Source organism: Phyllobates terribilis, unplaced genomic scaffold (assembly GCF_046119375.1).
Source record: "Phyllobates terribilis strain yellow unplaced genomic scaffold, ASM4611937v1 Scaffold_38__1_contigs__length_12584779, whole genome shotgun sequence".
Lineage (NCBI taxonomy): Eukaryota > Metazoa > Chordata > Amphibia > Anura > Dendrobatidae > Phyllobates > Phyllobates terribilis.
Window position 1 is genome coordinate 2,315,459 of NW_027362798.1, and position 27,036 is coordinate 2,342,494.

The window sequence follows — 27,036 nt, forward strand, 5'->3', positions numbered from 1 at the left end:
CATTTTGGTTCAACTTCAGCAACTGTGCATTGCATTGCCATGTAATGTGATGCAATGCTATCTTTCTAGCTCTCCCTTTTTACTTCCTTTTGGATAAACAGACATATTAGGCAAGCATTTTGGAGCTTTCACCTAAATAACTACAGGTGGTGAGATAAGCTGCACAATATAATTGACCTTTCAGTATATTGTTGCACACACACCATCTATTTAGCAAATGCCCTTGTTATCAACAGCAGCCTTTTAAACTCACCTGAGCTAACAGGTATGTGCGCTGGTTACTCTGCTGCGCTTAAAATTTCTTTTTTGGTTTGCTACAATGCCTTTTCTGAAACGTTGTCTCCCTCTGCTGGAACACTGACTTCTTTCATTTAATGCCTGCAGACTATAAAAGAGAACCCAACCCAAAAAGTTTGGTTGATTAGTCTGTGGCATTCTGTTAAACTGTTGCTTATGGCGGTCTCTGTGAGCTTCTCAGCGACATTCAGCCAGCCAGGTATCCTGCCTGCAGTAGATGGAATGTGGCAATGGAACGCTGGCTGCGCGTGTCATAATAGGCTCTGAGCCTTTATATACCTGTGCACAGCAGCAGCCACCTTCAGTCTGCTGCTGGACAGCCAGCAGCAGCAGCAGCAGGAGAGGTATGTAATCAGGAGCCCTCCTGCTAAGGGTAGACAGCTGCTCGTTCCACCCCACCCCCCGCCTTAATTGGTTCTCCTCCCTTCCAACGGTGTTGAGGCGGGTGGGAACAGCAGGGGGTGAAGGTGCTGTGTTTAAAGAGGTGGAGTTATGCAGATCTAAAACGCGTGGATTGCAGCAGCAGCAAGCCGAAAAGTGCAGGCATGTAAGGGATCTAGAGGTTGACAACATGTCTTCTTAACGGGAGTCCAGGAGCTCATCTCCACAAATGGACTTTTCAGGATCCTTGGGTGGCTCCGTAGTTTGAAACCAATTCTGGTTATCGCTTCTCGGCCTTTTGGCTAAGATCAAGTGTAGTATCTGTTCTTATCAGTTTAATATCTGATACGTCCCCTATCTGGGGACCATATATTAAATGGATTTTTAGAACAGGGAGATGGAAAAAGAGCTTGCTCTGTCCACTCCACGCATTGACCTGGTATTGCAGTATCTCCAGGACCGGTGCACCCCTTCTTTAATGCAGTTTCTAAAATCAGAAAGAATTGAATTCAATGTTTTTTGTTCATTTTGCTTGTTTGTCGGATTTTGGGATGGACTCTTTGGCTTTGCTTTTCTTCTCCTCATTGGATTTTTCATGTTCAAAGTTGCAGAAGCCAGATTACAAGCTCATTTTGGTTCAACTTCAGCAACTGTGCATTGCATTGCCATGTAATGTGATGCAATGCTATCTTTCTAGCTCTCCCTTTTTACTTCCTTTTGGATAAACAGACATATTAGGCAAGCATTTTGGAGCTTTCACCTAAATAACTACAGGTGGTGAGATAAGCTGCACAATATAATTGACCTTTCAGTATATTGTTGCACACACACCATCTATTTAGCAAATGCCCTTGTTATCAACAGCAGCCTTTTAAACTCACCTGAGCTAACAGGTATGTGCGCTGGTTACTCTGCTGCGCTTAAAATTTCTTTTTTGGTTTGCTACAATGCCTTTTCTGAAACGTTGTCTCCCTCTGCTGGAACACTGACTTCTTTCATTTAATGCCTGCAGACTATAAAAGAGAACCCAACCCAAAAAGTTTGGTTGATTAGTCTGTGGCATTCTGTTAAACTGTTGCTTATGGCGGTCTCTGTGAGCTTCTCAGCGACATTCAGCCAGCCAGGTATCCTGCCTGCAGTAGATGGAATGTGGCAATGGAACGCTGGCTGCGCGTGTCATAATAGGCTCTGAGCCTTTATATACCTGTGCACAGCAGCAGCCACCTTCAGTCTGCTGCTGGACAGCCAGCAGCAGCAGCAGCAGGAGAGGTATGTAATCAGGAGCCCTCCTGCTAAGGGTAGACAGCTGCTCGTTCCACCCCACCCCCCGCCTTAATTGGTTCTCCTCCCTTCCAACGGTGTTGAGGCGGGTGGGAACAGCAGGGGGTGAAGGTGCTGTGTTTAAAGAGGTGGAGTTATGCAGATCTAAAACGCGTGGATTGCAGCAGCAGCAAGCCGAAAAGTGCAGGCATGTAAGGGATCTAGAGGTTGACAACATGTCTTCTTAACGGGAGTCCAGGAGCTCATCTCCACAAATGGACTTTTCAGGATCCTTGGGTGGCTCCGTAGTTTGAAACCAATTCTGGTTATCGCTTCTCGGCCTTTTGGCTAAGATCAAGTGTAGTATCTGTTCTTATCAGTTTAATATCTGATACGTCCCCTATCTGGGGACCATATATTAAATGGATTTTTAGAACAGGGAGATGGAAAAAGAGCTTGCTCTGTCCACTCCACGCATTGACCTGGTATTGCAGTATCTCCAGGACCGGTGCACCCCTTCTTTAATGCAGTTTCTAAAATCAGAAAGAATTGAATTCAATGTTTTTTGTTCATTTTGCTTGTTTGTCGGATTTTGGGATGGACTCTTTGGCTTTGCTTTTCTTCTCCTCATTGGATTTTTCATGTTCAAAGTTGCAGAAGCCAGATTACAAGCTCATTTTGGTTCAACTTCAGCAACTGTGCATTGCATTGCCATGTAATGTGATGCAATGCTATCTTTCTAGCTCTCCCTTTTTACTTCCTTTTGGATAAACAGACATATTAGGAAAGCATTTTGGAGCTTTCACCTAAATAACTACAGGTGGTGAGATAAGCTGCACAATATAATTGACCTTTCAGTATATTGTTGCACACACACCATCTATTTAGCAAATGCCCTTGTTATCAACAGCAGCCTTTTAAACTCACCTGAGCTAACAGGTATGTGCGCTGGTTACTCTGCTGCGCTTAAAATTTCTTTTTTGGTTTGCTACAATGCCTTTTCTGAAACGTTGTCTCCCTCTGCTGGAACACTGACTTCTTTCATTTAATGCCTGCAGACTATAAAAGAGAACCCAACCCAAAAAGTTTGGTTGGTTAGTCTGTGGCATTCTGTTAAACTGTTGCTTATGGCGGTCTCTGTGAGCTTCTCAGCGACATTCAGCCAGCCAGGTATCCTGCCTGCAGTAGATGGAATGTGGCAATGGAACGCTGGCTGCGCGTGTCATAATAGGCTCTGAGCCTTTATATACCTGTGCACAGCAGCAGCCACCTTCAGTCTGCTGCTGGACAGCCAGCAGCAGCAGGAGAGGTATGTAATCAGGAGCCCTCCTGCTAAGGGTAGACAGCTGCTCGTTCCACCCCACCCCCCGCCTTAATTGGTTCTCCTCCCTTCCAACGGTGTTGAGGCGGGTGGGAACAGCAGGGGGTGAAGGTGCTGTGTTTAAAGAGGTGGAGTTATGCAGATCTAAAACGCGTGGATTGCAGCAGCAGCAAGCCGAAAAGTGCAGGCATGTAAGGGATCTAGAGGTTGACAACATGTCTTCTTAACGGGAGTCCAGGAGCTCATCTCCACAAATGGACTTTTCAGGATCCTTGGGTGGCTCCGTAGTTTGAAACCAATTCTGGTTATCGCTTCTCGGCCTTTTGGCTAAGATCAAGTGTAGTATCTGTTCTTATCAGTTTAATATCTGATATGTCCCCTATCTGGGGACCATATATTAAATGGATTTTTAGAACAGGGAGATGGAAAAAGAGCTTGCTCTGTCCACTCCACGCATTGACCTGGAATTGCAGTATCTCCAGGACCGGTGCACCCCTTCTTTAATGCAGTTTCTAAAATCAGAAAGAATTGAATTCAATGTTTTTTGTTCATTTTGCTTGTTTGTCGGATTTTGGGATGGACTCTTTGGCTTTGCTTTTCTTCTCCTCATTGGATTTTTCATGTTCAAAGTTGCAGAAGCCAGATTACAAGCTCATTTTGGTTCAACTTCAGCAACTGTGCATTGCATTGCCATGTAATGTGATGCAATGCTATCTTTCTAGCTCTCCCTTTTTACTTCCTTTTGGATAAACAGACATATTAGGCAAGCATTTTGGAGCTTTCACCTAAATAACTACAGGTGGTGAGATAAGCTGCACAATATAATTGACCTTTCAGTATATTGTTGCACACACACCATCTATTTAGCAAATGCCCTTGTTATCAACAGCAGCCTTTTAAACTCACCTGAGCTAACAGGTATGTGCGCTGGTTACTCTGCTGCGCTTAAAATTTCTTTTTTGGTTTGCTACAATGCCTTTTCTGAAACGTTGTCTCCCTCTGCTGGAACACTGACTTCTTTCATTTAATGCCTGCAGACTATAAAAGAGAACCCAACCCAAAAAGTTTGGTTGATTAGTCTGTGGCATTCTGTTAAACTGTTGCTTATGGCGGTCTCTGTGAGCTTCTCAGCGACATTCAGCCAGCCAGGTATCCTGCCTGCAGTAGATGGAATGTGGCAATGGAACGCTGGCTGCGCGTGTCATAATAGGCTCTGAGCCCTTATATACCTGTGCACAGCAGCAGCCACCTTCAGTCTGCTGCTGGACAGCCAGCAGCAGCAGCAGCAGGAGAGGTATGTAATCAGGAGCCCTCCTGCTAAGGGTAGACAGCTGCTCGTTCCACCCCACCCCCCGCCTTAATTGGTTCTCCTCCCTTCCAACGGTGTTGAGGCGGGTGGGAACAGCAGGGGGTGAAGGTGCTGTGTTTAAAGAGGTGGAGTTATGCAGATCTAAAACGCGTGGATTGCAGCAGCAGCAAGCCGAAAAGTGCAGGCATGTAAGGGATCTAGAGGTTGACAACATGTCTTCTTAACGGGAGTCCAGGAGCTCATCTCCACAAATGGACTTTTCAGGATCCTTGGGTGGCTCCGTAGTTTGAAACCAATTCTGGTTATCGCTTCTCGGCCTTTTGGCTAAGATCAAGTGTAGTATCTGTTCTTATCAGTAAAAAGGGCTACGATCTACACTTGACGAGAGCGATCGAACTCGGAAGGAGAAGAGCTTCGGAGCCCAGCTGACATCGGAGAAGGAAGGCGGATATCGGTGGGAGGAAGAAGCTCTAAAGAATCCAGAAGAAGACGAAGACTCGGAGAAGAATCGGGCTGTCCTGTGGAATCTTCGAGGAAGAAAATCATCGAGACAAAGACCTTTCGGGGAATTTGTCCAGAACACGACGGGAGAAGAATCTGCATAGCTCCACCCATTCCGGGAAGAGTTCCAGATCCAGCTCCAAGAAGTAACTGCAGGAGGAAAGCCATGGCAAGCGCTGCGAGGAAGGCCGAAAAGAAGAGCCTGGAGCAGGGGACAGCCAGGAGGGCCCAGCCAGGAGCCGATTCTGACCCCAAGGACTCTGCCTCCACGACTGGCCAGCAGAAGGGACCCCAGAAGCCCCGCCACGAAGCTCCAGCCCTGGAGCCATGGATGCGGCAGACGGTGGCCCTGAAGCTGAAGGAAGTGGATGGGAGGGTGCCGGACATGTCCTCGGACGTGTTCTGCCAGAAGATGCTGCTGGATCGAGGCTTCTCCAGGTCGGACACCCTCAGCATCCAGACCTTCTTGACGGGGATCTTCTTCGTCACCTTCGCCACTGTGAACACCTGCAGGAGGTTCTGGGAAATGGTAAGCGCAAAAGGACCGGATAATTCTTTCTCTGCCTTTACAGGTAGCTGCCCTATCCAGAGGGACGAAAGGAGGATCACGGTCTCCATGCGCAACCCGCACACCCCAGGCCAAGACATCTGTACCTTCCTGAGACGCTTCTGTTTGGTTGTGAAGGAACCCTCTCACATCCTGAATGGACTCGGCTTCTGGACAGGTAAGTGGTCGGTGACCGTTAGACTTCACAGGGACCTGGCGTACTCAGACGGACTTCGGCACCTGCCCCCGACATTCTCCCTGGGCAACTCCTACGGCCTCATCTATTACCCGGACATGCCGCGGAACTGCAGGAGATGCGGCAAGAACGGCCACGAGATGAAGGACTGCAAGGAGGATGCCTGCAGGATTTGTCGAGTGACGGGACACAGCTCGAAGGACTGCCCGAAGAAGACGTCCTGCAACCTGTGTGGGCTGGCGGCTCATCTGTACAAGGATTGCCCCAAGCGTGAGAGATCCTGGGCATCGGTGGTTGCGACGACCCCAGCTACGGAGGACAAGGCCCCGACGACCAGGCCTGTGAAGGTCAAGGACGCGACGACCAAGGCCCCAGCGGCCAAGGCCGAGACGACCAAGGCCAATGCGGTCAAGGAGTCGGTGGCCAAAGCCCCAGCGACGGTCCCAGCAGCTCCGAAGCAGAAGAAAAAGTCAAAGGAGGGTAAGAGTTCTGTCACCCCTCTCTCGATCCCTCCCCCTGCCACCCCCGTCCAATCCCCCCCCACCCCGGCCACCCCTGCTGAGGATTCCACTTCCTCTTCCTCCTTCCCCTACTCCTCAGCAGGTGTCCTTTCCCCTGCCCCGGCAGCCACTCTCCCTCCCCAGACCATGGTAGCGGTGGAATTAACCTTTCCTCCACCCGCCGCTATCTATTCCGAGGAGGATTTTCCTCTTCTTGTCTCCCCAGTTCCAACCCGGGGAAAGAGGAAGGTGGAGGACAGCCCTGCTACTGAATCCTCCAAAAAGAAGATTCTGGATTTCGTAGGCGAAAAGGAGGATACCCTCCCTGAGCCAGAAGAGATGGAGCACATGGTTGAGACCCTGGTGGCCGAGCCAGAAGAGGAGGAACTGGTGGTCGCCGAGATCGAGGCCGCGCTGCTTGACCAGATGGAGGAAGAGGGCCTGCTGGTGATCCCGTCACCAGCAGTCAACACCGACGAGGGACCACCCGACCGGAGTGGTAACTAAGGTGTATTGCCTGCGCTAACTTTTTCTTTTTTCCCTATATGATGGCTAATATTAACTTATTTTCCATTAATGTCAGGAGCATCAAGGACAAGTTCAGACGTCAGACTATTTATGCCTTCCTTACTTCCCAGTTGTGTGATGTTTATATGTTGCAGGAATGTTCCCTTCCCTCCTCTAGGTCCTTCAAACATCTGGCCAGGGAGTGGTCCCACGGTCCATCCTACTGGTCCGGTGGGGGTGACTGCAAGTCTGCGGGGGTCGCAATTCTGATCAGGGGGGGCGCATTCACGCTTGAGTCCGTCCAGGAGCTCATCTGCGGCAGGGCTCTTGTTGTAGATGGCAACTGGGCGGGAGAACCTGTCAGGTTCATCAACGTGTATGCGTCCCCACTGAAGAATGAGCGTTTGGAGCTTTTCCAGACCCTGCGGCTTCAGCTTGCCACCACCAGGACCTTAGTGATGGCCGGGGATTTCAACTGCCCCATCGAGGAGGATGGTCGTAGTTCTGGCACATCTGCCAAGTTGGACATCACGTCCAAGCTGCTCATCGAGATGGTAACCGAGGCCTCTCTTCAGGACGTGGTGGGCTCCATGGGGAGAGGCTCCACGAACTATTCGTGGAGCCGACCCGATGGCTCACTCCGCTCCAGGATTGACTTTGTGTTCACCTCTCGGGCAGTCAGGCAGAGTAGGCACTCGATGGTCTCCTGCTTCTTCTCCGACCACAGAGCCATTCACTTACAAGGTGTCCTCGGCGACGGTTTTCCGTCCGGGCCCGGCTCCTGGAAGCTGAATTGTGCTCTGCTGGCTCAGGATGAAGTCGTGGAGGAGCTGAGAGCAGCCTACGCAATGTGGCAGTCCTACAAGGGTAGCTTCCAAACAGTCTCTGATTGGTGGGAATATGTTAAACTTGAGTTTCGCTGTTTCTTTCAGGCCAAGGGTCGACAACAGGCGTGTGAGAAGAGGAGGGACTTCAGAGGGCTGCAGCGCGAGCTGCGGTCGCTGCAGGACCTTCTTCACTGCGGCTGGGACGTGAGGGAGGAGCTGGAGGAGACCAAGAAGAGCCTGAAAAGGCACTTTGAGGAGGAGTCCAAGCGAATCGTCTTCCGTTCCAAAGTGGAGAATCTGGAGAAGGGTGAGAAATGTAACTCATTCTTTTTCAGGAAACTTCATGCCGGTCACACGCCCCTGAACGAGCTGCGAGACGAGAGCGGAAACATGCGACGTGGGAAGGAGGACGTGATGAGGGTCGTCAGCGACTTCTACAGCGAACTCTACTCCCACAAGACTACCGACCCCGACGCTGCTGATAAGTTCCTGTCAGGTATCACTAACCATCTTGATCCTGCAGGCACGGCAGCCTTGGACAAACCTCTGATGGTGGGCGAATTGCTCTCTGCCGCTAAATCCTTTAGGACCGGCAGGACCCCGGGCAGTGATGGTCTTCCAGCGGAGCTCTATGTAGCGCTGGGAGACCTCATCTGTCCGGACCTGTTGGACCTGTACGAGGAGATGGTGGTGGAGGGTAGAATGCCTCCATCTTTGAGGGAAGGAATGGTCACGATCCTGTACAAGCGGAAGGGAGAGAGGTGCGACCTGAGGAATTGGCGTCCCATCACTCTGCTCAACGTGGACTACAAGATCCTGGCCAAGACGATGGCGACACGACTTAAGACGGTGATCGGACGGATCATCCACCCGGACCAGACCTGCGGCATCCCTGGACGTCGCATCGCAGACAGCCTCGCTCTCGTGCGGGACACGGTCGAGTACATCAAGGTCCGCCGCGCACACGCGGCCCTGGTCTCCTTGGATCAGGAGAAGGCCTTCGACCGGGTTTCCCACGAGTTCATGGGCCGAGCTCTGCACCGGTTAGGTTTGGGTAACATGTTTTGTTCGCATGTCCGTCTGATGTATTTTGATATCCACAGCTCGGTGTTGGTGAACGGCTGGAAGACTGACCCCTTCCCTGTCCTCTCTGGGGTCAGACAAGGCTGCCCTCTATCACCTCTTCTTTTTGTTTGTGTTATAGAACTCTTCGCAGAGGCTATCCGGCAGAATGGAGAGATCAGAGGGATCACCGCACCGGGTCCGGGACGACACGAGGTCAAGTGCTCGCTCTACATGGACGACGTCACCGTCTTCTGCGCTGATCGTGGTTCAGTCGACGCCCTCGTCCAGACGTGTGAGAGGTTCGGCCGGGCTTCAGGGGCCAAAGTCAACTGCAGGAAGTCGGAAGCCATGCTCTTCGGGGATTGGCAGCCGGCCTCCTCCGCCCCCTTCCCCTTCAACATTCAACCGGATTTCCTCAAGGTGCTGGGAGTCTGGTTCGGGAAGGAAGGAGCGGCCCTCAAGTCCTGGCAAGAACGTTTGGCCAAGGTGAAGCAACGGATCGGACTCTGGAGCCTCAGACACCTCACTTGTGAGGGTAAGGCACTCGTCCTGCGTAATGAGGTCCTGCCCGTCTTGCAGTACACGGCGCAGGCCTGGCCCCCACACGTCACTGTGTGCAGGGCCATTACCAGGACAGTGTTTCACTTTGTCTGGGGATCCAAGATGGACAGAGTCAGGCGGGCCGTCATGTACAAGGAGCCTCGCAAGGGTGGGAAGGGCGTTCCAGATATTCCCACCCTCCTGCGATCCTCTTTTGTGTGTGATTGTGTCCGCCGGACTTTGCAAGTCAAGAATGGCTCCGCGGGCAGGTCCATGTCTCGCTTCTTCCTGCTTCCTCTTTGGAGGCGACTCGGCTGGGACAAGTGGGACAGCTCCTTCCCCTACAACTGGACGACGCCATGGTTCTACGGAGACGTCGTTCGATTTGTGGGGGAGCATCAACTGGAGGGACTCAAGCCCGACTTGTGGAAGCCCAAAACTATCCACAAGCTAATCAGAGCCAAGGATGACGTGGAGAACATCACAGGACTTCACCAGGACACGCTGGAGACTGTGTGGACAAATGTGTCGTCTGACAGGCTGACCAACGGGCACAAGGACTTGTCGTGGATGGCGATTCAGGGCGGACTGCCCGTCCGGTCATTCATGCATGCCCGGAACCTGTGCAAGACCCGGTACTGCCCAAGGTGCCCCTTCGTGGAGGAAACATCTTTGCACACTTTTTGGGACTGCGGATTTGCACAGCGCCTATTGACTGCACTTGAGGACGACCTGAGGAACTCTGTCCCCAGGGCGAGCCTATCGCACCATTCTGTGCTTTATGGACTCTTCCCTGGGGTTCATACCGTCGGAGCCATCCAGGAGGCTTGGCGCCTTATGAACTGCTTCAAGGATGCCCTTTGGGTCGCCAGGAACCGGCTCATCTTGAGGAGGGAGAGGATGTCCATCCAGGACTGCCGCAGGCTGATCCACAGCCTGCTCAGAGACTATTCCATCATGGACGGTCCGGAGGACGAGGATGAGGACTAAACCCCTCCTCCCCCTCTCCCCTTATGTGTCTTGTCTTTCAATAAAGCTTCGGGCCTGTGATTTTCCCCTCCCCATCCCCTTTTTCCCAATCCCTATCCCTTATCACGGTTCGTCGTACTGTATTGATTGATATGCTTTTTCTTTCAGATTGAGTGTTTTGTGTAGCATAGGGGTGTGATGTGTCTAGTTAGTGCGTCGTATCCTCATGCTATGTAAATATGATGTAGAATTCTGTGTGTACTGGGCTGCGGCACTGTACACTGTCTGTTAACTTATTTTTTGTGCTAATAAAAGATATATTCAATCAAAAAAAATCTGTTCTTATCAGTTTAATATCTGATACGTCCCCTATCTGGGGACCATATATTAAATGGATTTTTAGAACAGGGAGATGGAAAAAGAGCTTGCTCTGTCCACTCCACGCATTGACCTGGTATTGCAGTATCTCCAGGACCGGTGCACCCCTTCTTTAATGCAGTTTCTAAAATCAGAAAGAATTGAATTCAATGTTTTTTGTTCATTTTGCTTGTTTGTCGGATTTTGGGATGGACTCTTTGGCTTTGCTTTTCTTCTCCTCATTGGATTTTTCATGTTCAAAGTTGCAGAAGCCAGATTACAAGCTCATTTTGGTTCAACTTCAGCAACTGTGCATTGCATTGCCATGTAATGTGATGCAATGCTATCTTTCTAGCTCTCCCTTTTTACTTCCTTTTGGATAAACAGACATATTAGGCAAGCATTTTGGAGCTTTCACCTAAATAACTACAGGTGGTGAGATAAGCTGCACAATATAATTGACCTTTCAGTATATTGTTGCACACACACCATCTATTTAGCAAATGCCCTTGTTATCAACAGCAGCCTTTTAAACTCACCTGAGCTAACAGGTATGTGCGCTGGTTACTCTGCTGCGCTTAAAATTTCTTTTTTGGTTTGCTACAATGCCTTTTCTGAAACGTTGTCTCCCTCTGCTGGAACACTGACTTCTTTCATTTAATGCCTGCAGACTATAAAAGAGAACCCAACCCAAAAAGTTTGGTTGATTAGTCTGTGGCATTCTGTTAAACTGTTGCTTATGGCGGTCTCTGTGAGCTTCTCAGCGACATTCAGCCAGCCAGGTATCCTGCCTGCAGTAGATGGAATGTGGCAATGGAACGCTGGCTGCGTGTGTCATAATAGGCTCTGAGCCTTTATATACCTGTGCACAGCAGCAGCCACCTTCAGTCTGCTGCTGGACAGCCAGCAGCAGCAGCAGCAGGAGAGGTATGTAATCAGGAGCCCTCCTGCTAAGGGTAGACAGCTGCTCGTTCCACCCCACCCCCCGCCTTAATTGGTTCTCCTCCCTTCCAACGGTGTTGAGGCGGGTGGGAACAGCAGGGGGTGAAGGTGCTGTGTTTAAAGAGGTGGAGTTATGCAGATCTAAAACGCGTGGATTGCAGCAGCAGCAAGCCGAAAAGTGCAGGCATGTAAGGGATCTAGAGGTTGACAACATGTCTTCTTAACGGGAGTCCAGGAGCTCATCTCCACAAATGGACTTTTCAGGATCCTTGGGTGGCTCCGTAGTTTGAAACCAATTCTGGTTATCGCTTCTCGGCCTTTTGGCTAAGATCAAGTGTAGTATCTGTTCTTATCAGTTTAATATCTGATACGTCCCCTATCTGGGGACCATATATTAAATGGATTTTTAGAACAGGGAGATGGAAAAAGAGCTTGCTCTGTCCACTCCACGCATTGACCTGGTATTGCAGTATCTCCAGGACCGGTGCACCCCTTCTTTAATGCAGTTTCTAAAATCAGAAAGAATTGAATTCAATGTTTTTTGTTCATTTTGCTTGTTTGTCGGATTTTGGGATGGACTCTTTGGCTTTGCTTTTCTTCTCCTCATTGGATTTTTCATGTTCAAAGTTGCAGAAGCCAGATTACAAGCTCATTTTGGTTCAACTTCAGCAACTGTGCATTGCATTGCCATGTAATGTGATGCAATGCTATCTTTCTAGCTCTCCCTTTTTACTTCCTTTTGGATAAACAGACATATTAGGCAAGCATTTTGGAGCTTTCACCTAAATAACTACAGGTGGTGAGATAAGCTGCACAATATAATTGACCTTTCAGTATATTGTTGCACACACACCATCTATTTAGCAAATGCCCTTGTTATCAACAGCAGCCTTTTAAACTCACCTGAGCTAACAGGTATGTGCGCTGGTTACTCTGCTGCGCTTAAAATTTCTTTTTTGGTTTGCTACAATGCCTTTTCTGAAACGTTGTCTCCCTCTGCTGGAACACTGACTTCTTTCATTTAATGCCTGCAGACTATAAAAGAGAACCCAACCCAAAAAGTTTGGTTGATTAGTCTGTGGCATTCTGTTAAACTGTTGCTTATGGCGGTCTCTGTGAGCTTCTCAGCGACATTCAGCCAGCCAGGTATCCTGCCTGCAGTAGATGGAATGTGGCAATGGAACGCTGGCTGCGCGTGTCATAATAGGCTCTGAGCCTTTATATACCTGTGCACAGCAGCAGCCACCTTCAGTCTGCTGCTGGACAGCCAGCAGCAGCAGCAGCAGGAGAGGTATGTAATCAGGAGCCCTCCTGCTAAGGGTAGACAGCTGCTCGTTCCACCCCACCCCCCGCCTTAATTGGTTCTCCTCCCTTCCAACGGTGTTGAGGCGGGTGGGAACAGCAGGGGGTGAAGGTGCTGTGTTTAAAGAGGTGGAGTTATGCAGATCTAAAACGCGTGGATTGCAGCAGCAGCAAGCCGAAAAGTGCAGGCATGTAAGGGATCTAGAGGTTGACAACATGTCTTCTTAACGGGAGTCCAGGAGCTCATCTCCACAAATGGACTTTTCAGGATCCTTGGGTGGCTCCGTAGTTTGAAACCAATTCTGGTTATCGCTTCTCGGCCTTTTGGCTAAGATCAAGTGTAGTATCTGTTCTTATCAGTTTAATATCTGATACGTCCCCTATCTGGGGACCATATATTAAATGGATTTTTAGAACAGGGAGATGGAAAAAGAGCTTGCTCTGTCCACTCCACGCATTGACCTGGTATTGCAGTATCTCCAGGACCGGTGCACCCCTTCTTTAATGCAGTTTCTAAAATCAGAAAGAATTGAATTCAATGTTTTTTGTTCATTTTGCTTGTTTGTCGGATTTTGGGATGGACTCTTTGGCTTTGCTTTTCTTCTCCTCATTGGATTTTTCATGTTCAAAGTTGCAGAAGCCAGATTACAAGCTCATTTTGGTTCAACTTCAGCAACTGTGCATTGCATTGCCATGTAATGTGATGCAATGCTATCTTTCTAGCTCTCCCTTTTTACTTCCTTTTGGATAAACAGACATATTAGGCAAGCATTTTGGAGCTTTCACCTAAATAACTACAGGTGGTGAGATAAGCTGCACAATATAATTGACCTTTCAGTATATTGTTGCACACACACCATCTATTTAGCAAATGCCCTTGTTATCAACAGCAGCCTTTTAAACTCACCTGAGCTAACAGGTATGTGCGCTGGTTACTCTGCTGCGCTTAAAATTTCTTTTTTGGTTTGCTACAATGCCTTTTCTGAAACGTTGTCTCCCTCTGCTGGAACACTGACTTCTTTCATTTAATGCCTGCAGACTATAAAAGAGAACCCAACCCAAAAAGTTTGGTTGATTAGTCTGTGGCATTCTGTTAAACTGTTGCTTATGGCGGTCTCTGTGAGCTTCTCAGCGACATTCAGCCAGCCAGGTATCCTGCCTGCAGTAGATGGAATGTGGCAATGGAACGCTGGCTGCGCGTGTCATAATAGGCTCTGAGCCTTTATATACCTGTGCACAGCAGCAGCCACCTTCAGTCTGCTGCTGGACAGCCAGCAGCAGCAGCAGCAGGAGAGGTATGTAATCAGGAGCCCTCCTGCTAAGGGTAGACAGCTGCTCGTTCCACCCCACCCCCCGCCTTAATTGGTTCTCCTCCCTTCCAACGGTGTTGAGGCGGGTGGGAACAGCAGGGGGTGAAGGTGCTGTGTTTAAAGAGGTGGAGTTATGCAGATCTAAAACGCGTGGATTGCAGCAGCAGCAAGCCGAAAAGTGCAGGCATGTAAGGGATCTAGAGGTTGACAACATGTCTTCTTAACGGGAGTCCAGGAGCTCATCTCCACAAATGGACTTTTCAGGATCCTTGGGTGGCTCCGTAGTTTGAAACCAATTCTGGTTATCGCTTCTCGGCCTTTTGGCTAAGATCAAGTGTAGTATCTTTCGAAAAGGCGGTTTTGGATGTTGGCCGCCCTAGTAGATTGATACATTATGCACACTGGGGTTTAGGCGCTTGTTAGTACGCCAGGTGGCTAATATAGTCATCTGGTGGAAAGCATGGCCTCCCAGGATCGACGCCATTGGGCCGGGGAAGATCGAAAGCCCGAAGTGTGAAGTGCCCCAGGAGTGGTGACCCTGGGGTGCCTTAACTCACTGGGATTGGGAACCCCACTTGAGTTTATGGCACATTTGCACTAGCACTTCAATATTTCTTTCTTCACACACACCCTTATTCCGGGCCTTCTGGCCTTAGGATGGGGAATTTTTCAATTCCCGGTCGAAGGTCCGGGCAGTATTATACTGTGAAACCTTCACTATTTATTTAATTTTTTTGTCACTGTGTGTCCACTTTTTCACGTGTGTCCACGTCCTTACTAGGATTTTGTCGGGATGCGGTTCCCTTACGGGTTCCTCTCTTGGCAGGTCTAGGGGGGGAGTGTGTGGCCATCAGGTTCCGCTCCCCCCTGAACCCCCCTGGCTCTCCTCTTTCGGGAGGAGAGCGTTGTTGGCTCCCCTCTTCCGGGAGGGGAGCACAGTCTTTGGCTCCAGTGCCTTGCTCGGGTGAGAACTCGGGCAGGTGCTGGGGGTAAGATTGGGTCGCCTCTGGCTTTGGCTGGAGGTGGCTATTTGTCCCTGTTCCTCGCTGTGGCCTTCTGGCTCGGAGGGACGGGGAATGGTTTGGGGGACCCTTCTCCTTTTGGAGTCCAGGAGCTCATCTCCACAAATGGACTTTTCAGGATCCTTGGGTGGCTCCGTAGTTTGAAACCAATTCTGGTTATCGCTTCTCGGCCTTTTGGCTAAGATCAAGTGTAGTATCTGTTCTTATCAGTTTAATATCTGATACGTCCCCTATCTGGGGACCATATATTAAATGGATTTTTAGAACAGGGAGATGGAAAAAGAGCTTGCTCTGTCCACTCCACGCATTGACCTGGTATTGCAGTATCTCCAGGACCGGTGCACCCCTTCTTTAATGCAGTTTCTATAATCAGAAAGAATTGAATTCAATGTTTTTTGTTCATTTTGCTTGTTTGTCGGATTTTGGGATGGACTCTTTGGCTTTGCTTTTCTTCTCCTCATTGGATTTTTCATGTTCAAAGTTGCAGAAGCCAGATTACAAGCTCATTTTGGTTCAACTTCAGCAACTGTGCATTGCATTGCCATGTAATGTGATGCAATGCTATCTTTCTAGCTCTCCCTTTTTACTTCCTTTTGGATAAACAGACATATTAGGCAAGCATTTTGGAGCTTTCACCTAAATAACTACAGGTGGTGAGATAAGCTGCACAATATAATTGACCTTTCAGTATATTGTTGCACACTCACCATCTATTTAGCAAATGCCCTTGTTATCAACAGCAGCCTTTTAAACTCACCTTAGCTAACAGGTATGTGCGCTGGTTACTCTGCTGCGCTTAAAATTTCTTTTTTGGTTTGCTACAATGCCTTTTCTGAAACGTTGTCTCCCTCTGCTGGAACACTGACTTCTTTCATTTAATGCCTGCAGACTATAAAAGAGAACCCAACCCAAAAAGTTTGGTTGATTAGTCTGTGGCATTCTGTTAAACTGTTGCTTATGGCGGTCTCTGTGAGCTTCTCAGCGACATTCAGCCAGCCAGGTATCCTGCCTGCAGTAGATGGAATGTGGCAATGGAACGCTGGCTGCGCGTGTCATAATAGGCTCTGAGCCTTTATATACCTGTGCACAGCAGCAGCCACCTTCAGTCTGCTGCTGGACAGCCAGCAGCAGCAGCAGCAGGAGAGGTATGTAATCAGGAGCCCTCCTGCTAAGGGTAGACAGCTGCTCGTTCCACCCCACCCCCCGCCTTAATTGGTTCTCCTCCCTTCCAACGGTGTTGAGGCGGGTGGGAACAGCAGGGGGTGAAGGTGCTGTGTTTAAAGAGGTGGAGTTATGCAGATCTAAAACGCGTGGATTGCAGCAGCAGCAAGCCGAAAAGTGCAGGCATGTAAGGGATCTAGAGGTTGACAACATGTCTTCTTAACGGGAGTCCAGGAGCTCATCTCCACAAATGGACTTTTCAGGATCCTTGGGTGGCTCCGTAGTTTGAAACCAATTCTGGTTATCGCTTCTCGGCCTTTTGGCTAAGATCAAGTGTAGTATCTGTTCTTATCAGTTTAATATCTGATACGTCCCCTATCTGGGGACCATATATTAAATGGATTTTTAGAACAGGGAGATGGAAAAAGAGCTTGCTCTGTCCACTCCACGCATTGACCTGGTATTGCAGTATCTCCAGGACCGGTGCACCCCTTCTTTAATGCAGTTTCTAAAATCAGAAAGAATTGAATTCAATGTTTTTTGTTCATTTTGCTTGTTTGTCGGATTTTGGGATGGACTCTTTGGCTTTGCTTTTCTTCTCCTCATTGGATTTTTCATGTTCAAAGTTGCAGAAGCCAGATTACAAGCTCATTTTGGTTCAACTTCAGCAACTGTGCATTGCATTGCCATGTAATGTGATGCAATGCTATCTTTCTAGCTCTCCCTTTTTACTTCCTTTTGGATAAACAGACATATTAGGCAAGCATTTTGGAGCTTTCACCTAAATAACTACAGGTGGTGAGATAAGCTGCACAATATAATTGACCTTTCAGTATATTGTTGCACACACACCATCTATTTAGCAAATGCCCTTGTTATCAACAGCAGCCTTTTAAACTCACCTGAGCTAACAGGTATGTGCGCTGGTTACTCTGCTGCGCTTAAAATTTCTTTTTTGGTTTGCTACAATGCCTTTTCTGAAACGTTGTCTCCCTCTGCTGGAACACTGACTTCTTTCATTTAATGCCTGCAGACTATAAAAGAGAACCCAACCCAAAAAGTTTGGTTGATTAGTCTGTGGCATTCTGTTAAACTGTTGCTTATGGCGGTCTCTGTGAGCTTCTCAGCGACATTCAGCCAGCCAGGTATCCTGCCTGCAGTAGATGGAATGTGGCAATGGAACGCTGGCTGCGCGTGTCATAATAGGCTCTGAGCCTTTATATACCTGTGCACAGCAGCAGCCACCTTCAGTCTGCTGCTGGACAGCCAGCAGCAGCAGCAGCAGGAGAGGTATGTAATCAGGAGCCCTCCTGCTAAGGGTAGACAGCTGCTCGTTCCACCCCACCCCCCGCCTTAATTGGTTCTCCTCCCTTCCAACGGTGTTGAGGCGGGTGGGAACAGCAGGGGGTGAAGGTGCTGTGTTTAAAGAGGTGGAGTTATGCAGATCTAAAACGCGTGGATTGCAGCAGCAGCAAGCCGAAAAGTGCAGGCATGTAAGGGATCTAGAGGTTGACAACATGTCTTCTTAACGGGAGTCCAGGAGCTCATCTCCACAAATAGACTTTTCAGGATCCTTGGGTGGCTCCGTAGTTTGAAACCAATTCTGGTTATCGCTTCTCGGCCTTTTGGCTAAGATCAAGTGTAGTATCTGTTCTTATCAGTTTAATATCTGATACGTCCCCTATCTGGGGACCATATATTAAATGGATTTTTAGAACAGGGAGATGGAAAAAGAGCTTGCTCTGTCCACTCCACGCATTGACCTGGTATTGCAGTATCTCCAGGACCGGTGCACCCCTTCTTTAATGCAGTTTCTAAAATCAGAAAGAATTGAATTCAATGTTTTTTGTTCATTTTGCTTGTTTGTCGGATTTTGGGATGGACTCTTTGGCTTTGCTTTTCTTCTCCTCATTGGATTTTTCATGTTCAAAGTTGCAGAAGCCAGATTACAAGCTCATTTTGGTTCAACTTCAGCAACTGTGCATTGCATTGCCATGTAATGTGATGCAATGCTATCTTTCTAGCTCTCCCTTTTTACTTCCTTTTGGATAAACAGACATATTAGGCAAGCATTTTGGAGCTTTCACCTAAATAACTACAGGTGGTGAGATAAGCTGCACAATATAATTGACCTTTCAGTATATTGTTGCACACACACCATCTATTTAGCAAATGCCCTTGTTATCAACAGCAGCCTTTTAAACTCACCTGAGCTAACAGGTATGTGCGCTGGTTACTCTGCTGCGCTTAAAATTTCTTTTTTGGTTTGCTACAATGCCTTTTCTGAAACGTTGTCTCCCTCTGCTGGAACACTGACTTCTTTCATTTAATGCCTGCAGACTATAAAAGAGAACCCAACCCAAAAAGTTTGGTTGATTAGTCTGTGGCATTCTGTTAAACTGTTGCTTATGGCGGTCTCTGTGAGCTTCTCAGCGACATTCAGCCAGCCAGGTATCCTGCCTGCAGTAGATGGAATGTGGCAATGGAACGCTGGCTGCGCATGTCATAATAGGCTCTGAGCCTTTATATACCTGTGCACAGCAGCAGCCACCTTCAGTCTGCTGCTGGACAGCCAGCAGCAGCAGCAGCAGGAGAGGTATGTAATCAGGAGCCCTTCTGCTAAGGGTAGACAGCTGCTCGTTCCACCCCACCCCCCGCCTTAATTGGTTCTCCTCCCTTCCAACGGTGTTGAGGCGGGTGGGAACAGCAGGGGGTGAAGGTGCTGTGTTTAAAGAGGTGGAGTTATGCAGATCTAAAACGCGTGGATTGCAGCAGCAGCAAGCCGAAAAGTGCAGGCATGTAAGGGATCTAGAGGTTGACAACATGTCTTCTTAACGGGAGTCCAGGAGCTCATCTCCACAAATGGACTTTTCAGGATCCTTGGGTGGCTCCGTAGTTTGAAACCAATTCTGGTTATCGCTTCTCGGCCTTTTGGCTAAGATCAAGTGTAGTATCTGTTCTTATCAGTTTAATATCTGATACGTCCCCTATCTGGGGACCATATATTAAATGGATTTTTAGAACAGGGAGATGGAAAAAGAGCTTGCTCTGTCCACTCCATGCATTGACCTGGTATTGCAGTATCTCCAGGACCGGTGCACCCCTTCTTTAATGCAGTTTCTAAAATCAGAAAGAATTGAATTCAATGTTTTTTGTTCATTTTGCTTGTTTGTCGGATTTTGGGATGGACTCTTTGGCTTTGCTTTTCTTCTCCTCATTGGATTTTTCATGTTCAAAGTTGCAGAAGCCAGATTACAAGCTCATTTTGGTTCAACTTCAGCAACTGTGCATTGCATTGCCATGTAATGTGATGCAATGCTATCTTTCTAGCTCTCCCTTTTTACTTCCTTTTGGATAAACAGACATATTAGGCAAGCATTTTGGAGCTTTCACCTAAATAACTACAGGTGGTGAGATAAGCTGCACAATATAATTGACCTTTCAGTATATTGTTGCACACACACCATCTATTTAGCAAATGCCCTTGTTATCAACAGCAGCCTTTTAAACTCACCTGAGCTAACAGGTATGTGCGCTGGTTACTCTGCTGCGCTTAAAATTTCTTTTTTGGTTTGCTACAATGCCTTTTCTGAAACGTTGTCTCCCTCTGCTGGAACACTGACTTCTTTCATTTAATGCCTGCAGACTATAAAAGAGAACCCAACCCAAAAAGTTTGGTTGATTAGTCTGTGGCATTCTGTTAAACTGTTGCTTATGGCGGTCTCTGTGAGCTTCTCAGCGACATTCAGCCAGCCAGGTATCCTGCCTGCAGTAGATGGAATGTGGCAATGGAACGCTGGCTGCGCGTGTCATAATAGGCTCTGAGCCTTTATATACCTGTGCACAGCAGCAGCCACCTTCAGTCTGCTGCTGGACAGCCAGCAGCAGCAGCAGCAGGAGAGGTATGTAATCAGGAGCCCTCCTGCTAAGGGTAGACAGCTGCTCGTTCCACCCCACCCCCCGCCTTAATTGGTTCTCCTCCCTTCCAACGGTGTTGAGGCAGGTGGGAACAGCAGGGGGTGAAGGTGCTGTGTTTAAAGAGGTGGAGTTATGCAGATCTAAAACGCGTGGATTGCAGCAGCAGCAAGCCGAAAAGTGCAGGCATGTAAGGGATCTAGAAGTTGACAACATGTCTTCTTAACGGGAGTCCAGGAGCTCATCTCCACAAATGGACTTTTCAGGATCCTTGGGTGGCTCCGTAGTTTGAAACCAATTCTGGTTATCGCTTCTCGGCCTTTTGGCTTAGATCTTGTATCTGGTCAGAAGGATCCTATAGTGTCTCCCCCTCGGCCTTGCAGCATCGCCACTTAGGTGGCTTAAGCTGCCTGCTGCTATTGGGGGGGGTCCAGAGGAAACGAGAGGTGATAATGGGCGTCAAGATTCGCTATGCCGGGACCGATGATATTCGGGTCAAAAATTCTTTTCGCATTGATATTGAGGAGTCGAGGAGGAATTTCTTTAACCTGCGGTTCTTGGTGGAAGTCGTCATCTTCAAGATTTTGAATGTTGGTCGTGGAGACATCATTTGCCTACAGGAGTTCCCAAAGAATGGCCGGTACGTTTTAGTCCTTGATCGTATGGCAGCTTGCCAGAATCTTTTCAAGACTCTAAAGGATCAACAAGCCTTGGATCATCCGGCTCTTGATGGGCTTACATTTACGGTATTGTATACTAAGGGGGAAGTGCCAGTTGTTGTGTTTATGCACAACCCCCTTGTGGATGTGGAGGACATTACTAGATTCCTGAACCGTCATTGCAGCTATGTGTCCTACTCACACAAGGTGAGGAATGAGGTGGGCTTGTGGACTGGCAAACACAAGTTTTTTGTACGGTTCCAGGAGGACCCCCAGGGACCTGGGGGTATCCACTACCCTCCCCTCAGTTTTGCCATCGGGAGGGATAGAGGGTATATGTATTTTCCTGGTGCTCCGCGGTTTTGCAGGAAGTGTAAATCCTTTGGACACTACCAAGAGGACTGCACGGTGGAGAAGTTTTGTGGGAAATGCAATAAAGAGGGTCATCTGGCAATGGAGTGTACTAACTCCATGGTTTGTAATGCATGTGGCGAGGAGGGACACGCTTTCAAGGACTGTCCCCATCGTTCCAGGTCATATGCAGAGGCCGTGTCCCCACGTCCTACTACTGCCGCCACTATTGGTGAGGCGATCGAGGTAGTAAGGGACTTCATGGAAGAGATGGAGCAAGCACCCGATCCTGCTGGTGGAAGCGCTGTTGAGATAGAGCCTGCAGATATGTCAATTCTGCTTGATGTGAGTGGTGAGGGAGAAGTGAGCGGTTCACTCTCCACAACGCCGGTGTTGGCTTTGGAAAGCTCAGAGGCAATTCATGAAGGTGGTGGTGGCCAGGGTGACTTCACCGGGGCTGTGGTGAGGCCCCCTGATGAGGACTCTGATGTGTCTTCTGCAAAGAAGTTCCGGCCAGATTTTTCACCTGCCAGTATTGGGAGCATCAGCCCCTTAAGTGATAGGAGCTATCCCGAGAGCTACAGTGCCTCTCCTAGGAGGTCTTTTTTGGAGGAGGGGGCCAGCATTCTCTGCTTAACATCAGGAATCGAGTTTCAAGACGAGAAAGGTTGACTCTTCGGTGGGGGGTATGTTCTTTTTTACCGAATATGGTTAAAAAATGGGCTCCAACATGGGCTGTAGTGTACTGTCAATAAATGTAAGGCTTATAAAATCTAAGCCTAGAAGATTGGCTATACTGGAAGAACTAAAAAATCTTGGAGCAAATATTTACTGTCTGCAAGAGTGCGGAATTGAAGAGTCACCTCCTGAAAAGGACTGGGTATATGGGCATAGTATTTGGTCAGGTTCAATGACAAACAAAAATGATGGTGTGGGGATTTTGTTGGGGAATAGGGATTTAAGTTTTGAAAATTATATGGTGGTGGAGCCAGGTCGTTGTATAATGGCAGTGGTTAAGGGGAGAGGGTGGAGGGTGAAAATTGTTAACGTGTATTGTCCAATTAACAAAGGGGATAGGTTAGCACTATTAGAGAAAATACGTTTATTTTTGCCTGGAAGGATTCCAATATTATTAGTTGGTGATTTCAATTGTGTTTCTGAAGGGGAAATTGATGTCACGGGTAAGGTCCTTAATCAAATTACATCTGATTTTTCTTTTTTAGATGCAGCGGAATTTTTGAGTAAGCCACCACCGGCCACATATAGAGCTGATAGGGGAGGAATAGTGTCCAGGATTGACCGCATGCTGTATACAAATAGAGGTTTGGTGTGTAAATTTTTTAAACAGCATGTTTTTTCTTTCACAGACCATGAATGTTTGTGGGGTATGTTTGAAGGTGATAAAAAAATGGTGCATGGTGTTGGGGTATGGAAGCTAAATGTTAGGTTGTTAGAGGATGTTAGGGTTATGAGAGACTTCGAAAGTAAGTATGAATGGTGGAGGTCTAGGAAAAATAATTTTGTGGATGTGACTGTATGGTGGGATTGGGTGAAAGTGGAAATTAAGAATTTTTTTAGGAGGTGGGGTTATAAAAAAGCAGCAATTGAAAGAGGCAGATTTAAAGATTTAAATATGAGGATTGAGTGGTTACATAAAATGAGTATGAAAGGAATTGATGTTAGTGATCAACTCAGAGGAGCGAGAGATGAGATGAAGCGTGTTTTGGAAAAGCGTGGGAAGGAAATTATTTTTAGGACGAGAGTTGAGCATTTGGATATGGATGAGAAGTGTACGAGGTACTTTTTTAAAAAAATGTGCAGTAAAAAAGATGAGTTGGATGAGGTTGTAAATGATAATGGTATGACTGTGGTTGGAAGGGAAGTGTTGGATGAGGTACATAGTTTCTATAGTAGTTTATTTGAGTCTAAATGGGTGGATGGGGGTTTGAAAGAGCATGTGTTAGGTATGTTGGAGAGTCAGCTTGAATCAGGGGAACGTGAGTGTTTGAGTGAGGATATTGTTTTTGATGAGGTTAAAAAGGCGGTGGATGGTGCGAAAAAGAATAAAACACCTGGGAAAGATGGGTTGCCTGTGGAGTTTTATGTAAAAGCATGGGATGTGATTGGTGTTGATTTTGTGGAGGTATGTCAATATATGTGGATGAATGGTGTACTTTGTAATTCCATGAAAGAAGGAGTAGTTGTTTTACTATATAAGAAGGGTGAGAAAAAGAATTTGCGTAATTGGAGGCCGATTACATTACTCAATGCAGATTATAAAGTCTTTAGCAAAATTCTGGCTAACCGTATGCGTGGGGCGATTGGAAGTGTGGTTGGTGATGATCAAGTGTGCGCGGTGCCAGGTAGGTGTATGACTGATAACCTCTTGTTGTTGAGGGACGTAATTGGAGATTGTATGTTTAGGAACGGGAAATGTATGGTTTTTTGTGTGGATTTTGAGAAAGCTTTTGATAGAGTGTCGCATGCGTTTATGTTTGAGGTGTTAGTTAGGATGGGTTTTCCTAGTGTTTTTGTGAATGCCATAAGGTGTTTGTATGATGGTGTGGTGAGTGAAGTGTTAGTGAATGGATGTTTGAGTGAGAAGGTGTGCATAAAATCAGGGGTCAGGCAGGGGTGTCCGTTGTCCCCTGTCCTGTTTATAAGTGTGATTGAGCCCCTGTTGTGCATGATTCGGAAAGAGAAAGTGATGAATGGTCTTCTGATCCCAGGGAGTGGTGGAAAGACTGTAAAGGTAATGGGGTATATGGACGATGTTGTTGTGGTGAGTGATAATATGGCTGCTATGAATCGAGCAAGGTTGCTTTTAGATTTCTTTTGTGGTGCATCTGGTTTTAGGGTGAATTGGGGGAAGTGTAGCTTTAAGTGTTTCGGGGATTCGAGTGTTAGGATGGATGGTGTGATATGTGAAGAAGGTGCTATTAAGGTTTTGGGGGTATGGTTTAACAAAGATCTGAAAGGGAATGAGAGTTGGGATGAATGCGGTAAGAGGATTGAACAGAAGTTAAATTTTTGGAGGTTACGGGACTTGACATTGTCAGGCAAAGTCCTTATTATTAAGTCAGTGATTCTTCCTATGTTACTTTTTGTGTCAGTGGTTTTTCCAGCCCCTTATAGGGGTTTTAGGCGGATTGAGAAGCTAATTTTTACGTTTTATTGGGGAAGTAAGATGGAAAAACTTAAAAGGGAATATTTGTGTAAGTTACGTGAACATGGGGGAATGGATTTCCCAAATTTTGAATTTTGTCTTGGTTTAAATTATATTAAAACGGTGGTTGTTCTGTTAGGTATGGATAACAAGACGGCTTTTATGATTAAATATATGGCTGGATGGATGTTGTTTGGGTTGAAATGGATGAGAAGGGATGCAAGAGTGCCTGTTTCGTTTAAATGTCCAGTGTGGTATGAGTTTGTTGAAAAATTTGTTGTCAAGCATGATTTGTTGGATGTTCCTATGGGTGATTTCAAAGTGATAAGGAATGTAAGGAGAAGGATGCGTGTTAGAGAGTTTGAATGTAACATTAGGGGCTTGAGATCGAGTGAAGCGTTGTGTGTATGGAGGAACCTGAGTATAAAAGGAATATCGAATAGGCAGCGTGATATCGTATGGATGAGTTTGCATGAGATTTTGCCTGTGAGAGAGGTACAGAAGAGGAGGGATCTGATTAGAACAGAGGTATGTCCGAGGGATGGATGTGGGGCGAGTGAAACTGTTATGCATTTGGTTTGGAATTGTGATTATGCTCAGAGTGTTTGGAAGGGAGTGGGTGGTTTATGCAAGGAACTAGCGGGCGTGAATTTTATAAATTGGAGAGTGGTAATGTTTGGGATGGGTGCAAGTAGCCGGGTGAAAGAGAGATTGTTGTGGTTGATAATGGCATGTGTAATAGAAAGTCTGTGGGACGTTAGGAATTTGTGTTTATTTAAAAGGAAAATAATCTCAGTTAATAATTGTGTTAGGATGGTTTTGTCAAGGTTATACATAGTTTATTTATGGGACAGCCGTGGCGGTGGTGGCTCTGATTCAGAAGGTTTTTGGAAAGTCAAAAAATGGAGGTCACTGGTAAAGTACCAGTAAGTCCTTCTTTAAGTGTTGTGATCTGTCTTTTTTTATGATAATGGTATGTTTTATAGTTTTTTGTCCATTCAAAAGGTATTACAACTGTTTCAGTAAAAAGTTATAAATATGAAATAAAGAAAGTACCATTATGATGTAAGACTGGGCAACGTAGTATGAGTTTTTATACTATTGATTGTTGCTTGAAAAATTTTACTGAATGGTATAAAAAAAAAAAAAAAAAAAAAAATCTGTTCTTATCAGTTTAATATCTGATACGTCCCCTATCTGGGGACCATATATTAAATGGATTTTTAGAACAGGGAGATGGAAAAAGAGCTTGCTCTGTCCACTCCAAGCATTGACCTGGTATTGCAGTATCTCCAGGACCGGTGCACCCCTTCTTTAATGCAGTTTCTAAAATCAGAAAGAATTGAATTCAATGTTTTTTGTTCATTTTGCTTCTTTGTCGGATTTTGGGATGGACTCTTTGGCTTTGCTTTTCTTCTCCTCATTGGATTTTTCATGTTCAAAGTTGCAGAAGCCAGATTACAAGCTCATTTTGGTTCAACTTCAGCAACTGTGCATTGCATTGCCATGTAATGTGATGCAATGCTATCTTTCTAGCTCTCCCTTTTTACTTCCTTTTGGATAAACAGACATATTAGGCAAGCATTTTGGAGCTTTCACCTAAATAACTACAGGTGGTGAGATAAGCTGCACAATATAATTGACCTTTCAGTATATTGTTGCACACACACCATCTATTTAGCAAATGCCCTTGTTATCAACAGCAGCCTTTTAAACTCACCTGAGCTAACAGGTATGTGCGCTGGTTACTCTGCTGCGCTTAAAATTTCTTTTTTGGTTTGCTACAATGCCTTTTCTGAAACGTTGTCTCCTTCTGCTGGAACACTGACTTCTTTCATTTAATGCCTGCAGACTATAAAAGAGAACCCAACCCAAAAAGTTTGGTTGATTAGTCTGTGGCATTCTGTTAAACTGTTGCTTATGGCGGTCTCTGTGAGCTTCTCAGCGACATTCAGCCAGCCAGGTATCCTGCCTGCAGTAGATGGAATGTGGCAATGGAACGCTGGCTGCGCGTGTCATAATAGGCTCTGAGCCTTTATATACCTGTGCACAGCAGCAGCCACCTTCAGTCTGCTGCTGGACAGCCAGCAGCAGCAGCAGCAGGAGAGGTATGTAATCAGGAGCCCTCCTGCTAAGGGTAGACAGCTGCTCGTTCCACCCCACCCCCCGCCTTAATTGGTTCTCCTCCCTTCCAACGGTGTTGAGGCGGGTGGGAACAGCAGGGGGTGAAGGTGCTGTGTTTAAAGAGGTGGAGTTATGCAGATCTAAAACGCGTGGATTGCAGCAGCAGCAAGCCGAAAAGTGCAGGCATGTAAGGGATCTAGAGGTTGACAACATGTCTTCTTAACGGGAGTCCAGGAGCTCATCTCCACAAATGGACTTTTCAGGATCCTTGGGTGGCTCCGTAGTTTGAAACCAATTCTGGTTATCGCTTCTCGGCCTTTTGGCTAAGATCAAGTGTAGTATCTGTTCTTATCAGTTTAATATCTGATACGTCCCCTATCTGGGGACCATATATTAAATGGATTTTTAGAACAGGGAGATGGAAAAAGAGCTTGCTCTGTCCACTCCACGCATTGACCTGGTATTGCAGTATCTCCAGGACCGGTGCACCCCTTCTTTAATGCAGTT

General features: G+C 47.1%; 12 non-coding genes and 2 pseudogenes across 12 annotated transcripts; all 14 read left to right on the top strand.

The window, feature by feature from the left end:
• The first annotated feature begins 960 nt into the window (after positions 1–960).
• Positions 961–1,151, top strand: LOC141183988 (U2 spliceosomal RNA). Its single transcript, XR_012258788.1, has one exon. It is a non-coding gene; the product is annotated as a U2 spliceosomal RNA (small nuclear RNA).
• Positions 1,152–2,266: 1,115 nt separating this feature from the next.
• On the top strand, positions 2,267–2,457 carry LOC141183989 (U2 spliceosomal RNA). The gene has a single exon (XR_012258789.1). It is a non-coding gene; the product is annotated as a U2 spliceosomal RNA (small nuclear RNA).
• A 1,109-nt stretch (positions 2,458–3,566) lies between these two features.
• On the top strand, positions 3,567–3,757 carry LOC141183400 (U2 spliceosomal RNA). Its single transcript, XR_012258366.1, has one exon. It is a non-coding gene; the product is annotated as a U2 spliceosomal RNA (small nuclear RNA).
• Positions 3,758–4,872: 1,115 nt separating this feature from the next.
• On the top strand, positions 4,873–4,985 carry LOC141183482 (U2 spliceosomal RNA; annotated as a pseudogene).
• A 5,528-nt stretch (positions 4,986–10,513) lies between these two features.
• Positions 10,514–10,708, top strand: LOC141183293 (U2 spliceosomal RNA). Its single transcript, XR_012258284.1, has one exon. It is a non-coding gene; the product is annotated as a U2 spliceosomal RNA (small nuclear RNA).
• A 1,115-nt stretch (positions 10,709–11,823) lies between these two features.
• On the top strand, positions 11,824–12,014 carry LOC141183990 (U2 spliceosomal RNA). The gene has a single exon (XR_012258790.1). It is a non-coding gene; the product is annotated as a U2 spliceosomal RNA (small nuclear RNA).
• Positions 12,015–13,129: 1,115 nt separating this feature from the next.
• LOC141183993 (U2 spliceosomal RNA) lies at positions 13,130–13,320 on the top strand. The gene has a single exon (XR_012258792.1). It is a non-coding gene; the product is annotated as a U2 spliceosomal RNA (small nuclear RNA).
• A 1,115-nt stretch (positions 13,321–14,435) lies between these two features.
• LOC141183568 (U2 spliceosomal RNA) lies at positions 14,436–14,527 on the top strand (annotated as a pseudogene).
• A 784-nt stretch (positions 14,528–15,311) lies between these two features.
• On the top strand, positions 15,312–15,502 carry LOC141183994 (U2 spliceosomal RNA). Its single transcript, XR_012258793.1, has one exon. It is a non-coding gene; the product is annotated as a U2 spliceosomal RNA (small nuclear RNA).
• Positions 15,503–16,617: 1,115 nt separating this feature from the next.
• LOC141183995 (U2 spliceosomal RNA) lies at positions 16,618–16,808 on the top strand. Its single transcript, XR_012258794.1, has one exon. It is a non-coding gene; the product is annotated as a U2 spliceosomal RNA (small nuclear RNA).
• A 1,115-nt stretch (positions 16,809–17,923) lies between these two features.
• On the top strand, positions 17,924–18,114 carry LOC141183996 (U2 spliceosomal RNA). Its single transcript, XR_012258795.1, has one exon. It is a non-coding gene; the product is annotated as a U2 spliceosomal RNA (small nuclear RNA).
• Positions 18,115–19,229: 1,115 nt separating this feature from the next.
• On the top strand, positions 19,230–19,420 carry LOC141183137 (U2 spliceosomal RNA). Its single transcript, XR_012258143.1, has one exon. It is a non-coding gene; the product is annotated as a U2 spliceosomal RNA (small nuclear RNA).
• Positions 19,421–25,520: 6,100 nt separating this feature from the next.
• On the top strand, positions 25,521–25,717 carry LOC141183399 (U2 spliceosomal RNA). The gene has a single exon (XR_012258365.1). It is a non-coding gene; the product is annotated as a U2 spliceosomal RNA (small nuclear RNA).
• Positions 25,718–26,832: 1,115 nt separating this feature from the next.
• Positions 26,833–27,023, top strand: LOC141183997 (U2 spliceosomal RNA). The gene has a single exon (XR_012258796.1). It is a non-coding gene; the product is annotated as a U2 spliceosomal RNA (small nuclear RNA).
• Positions 27,024–27,036: the final 13 nt, after the last annotated feature.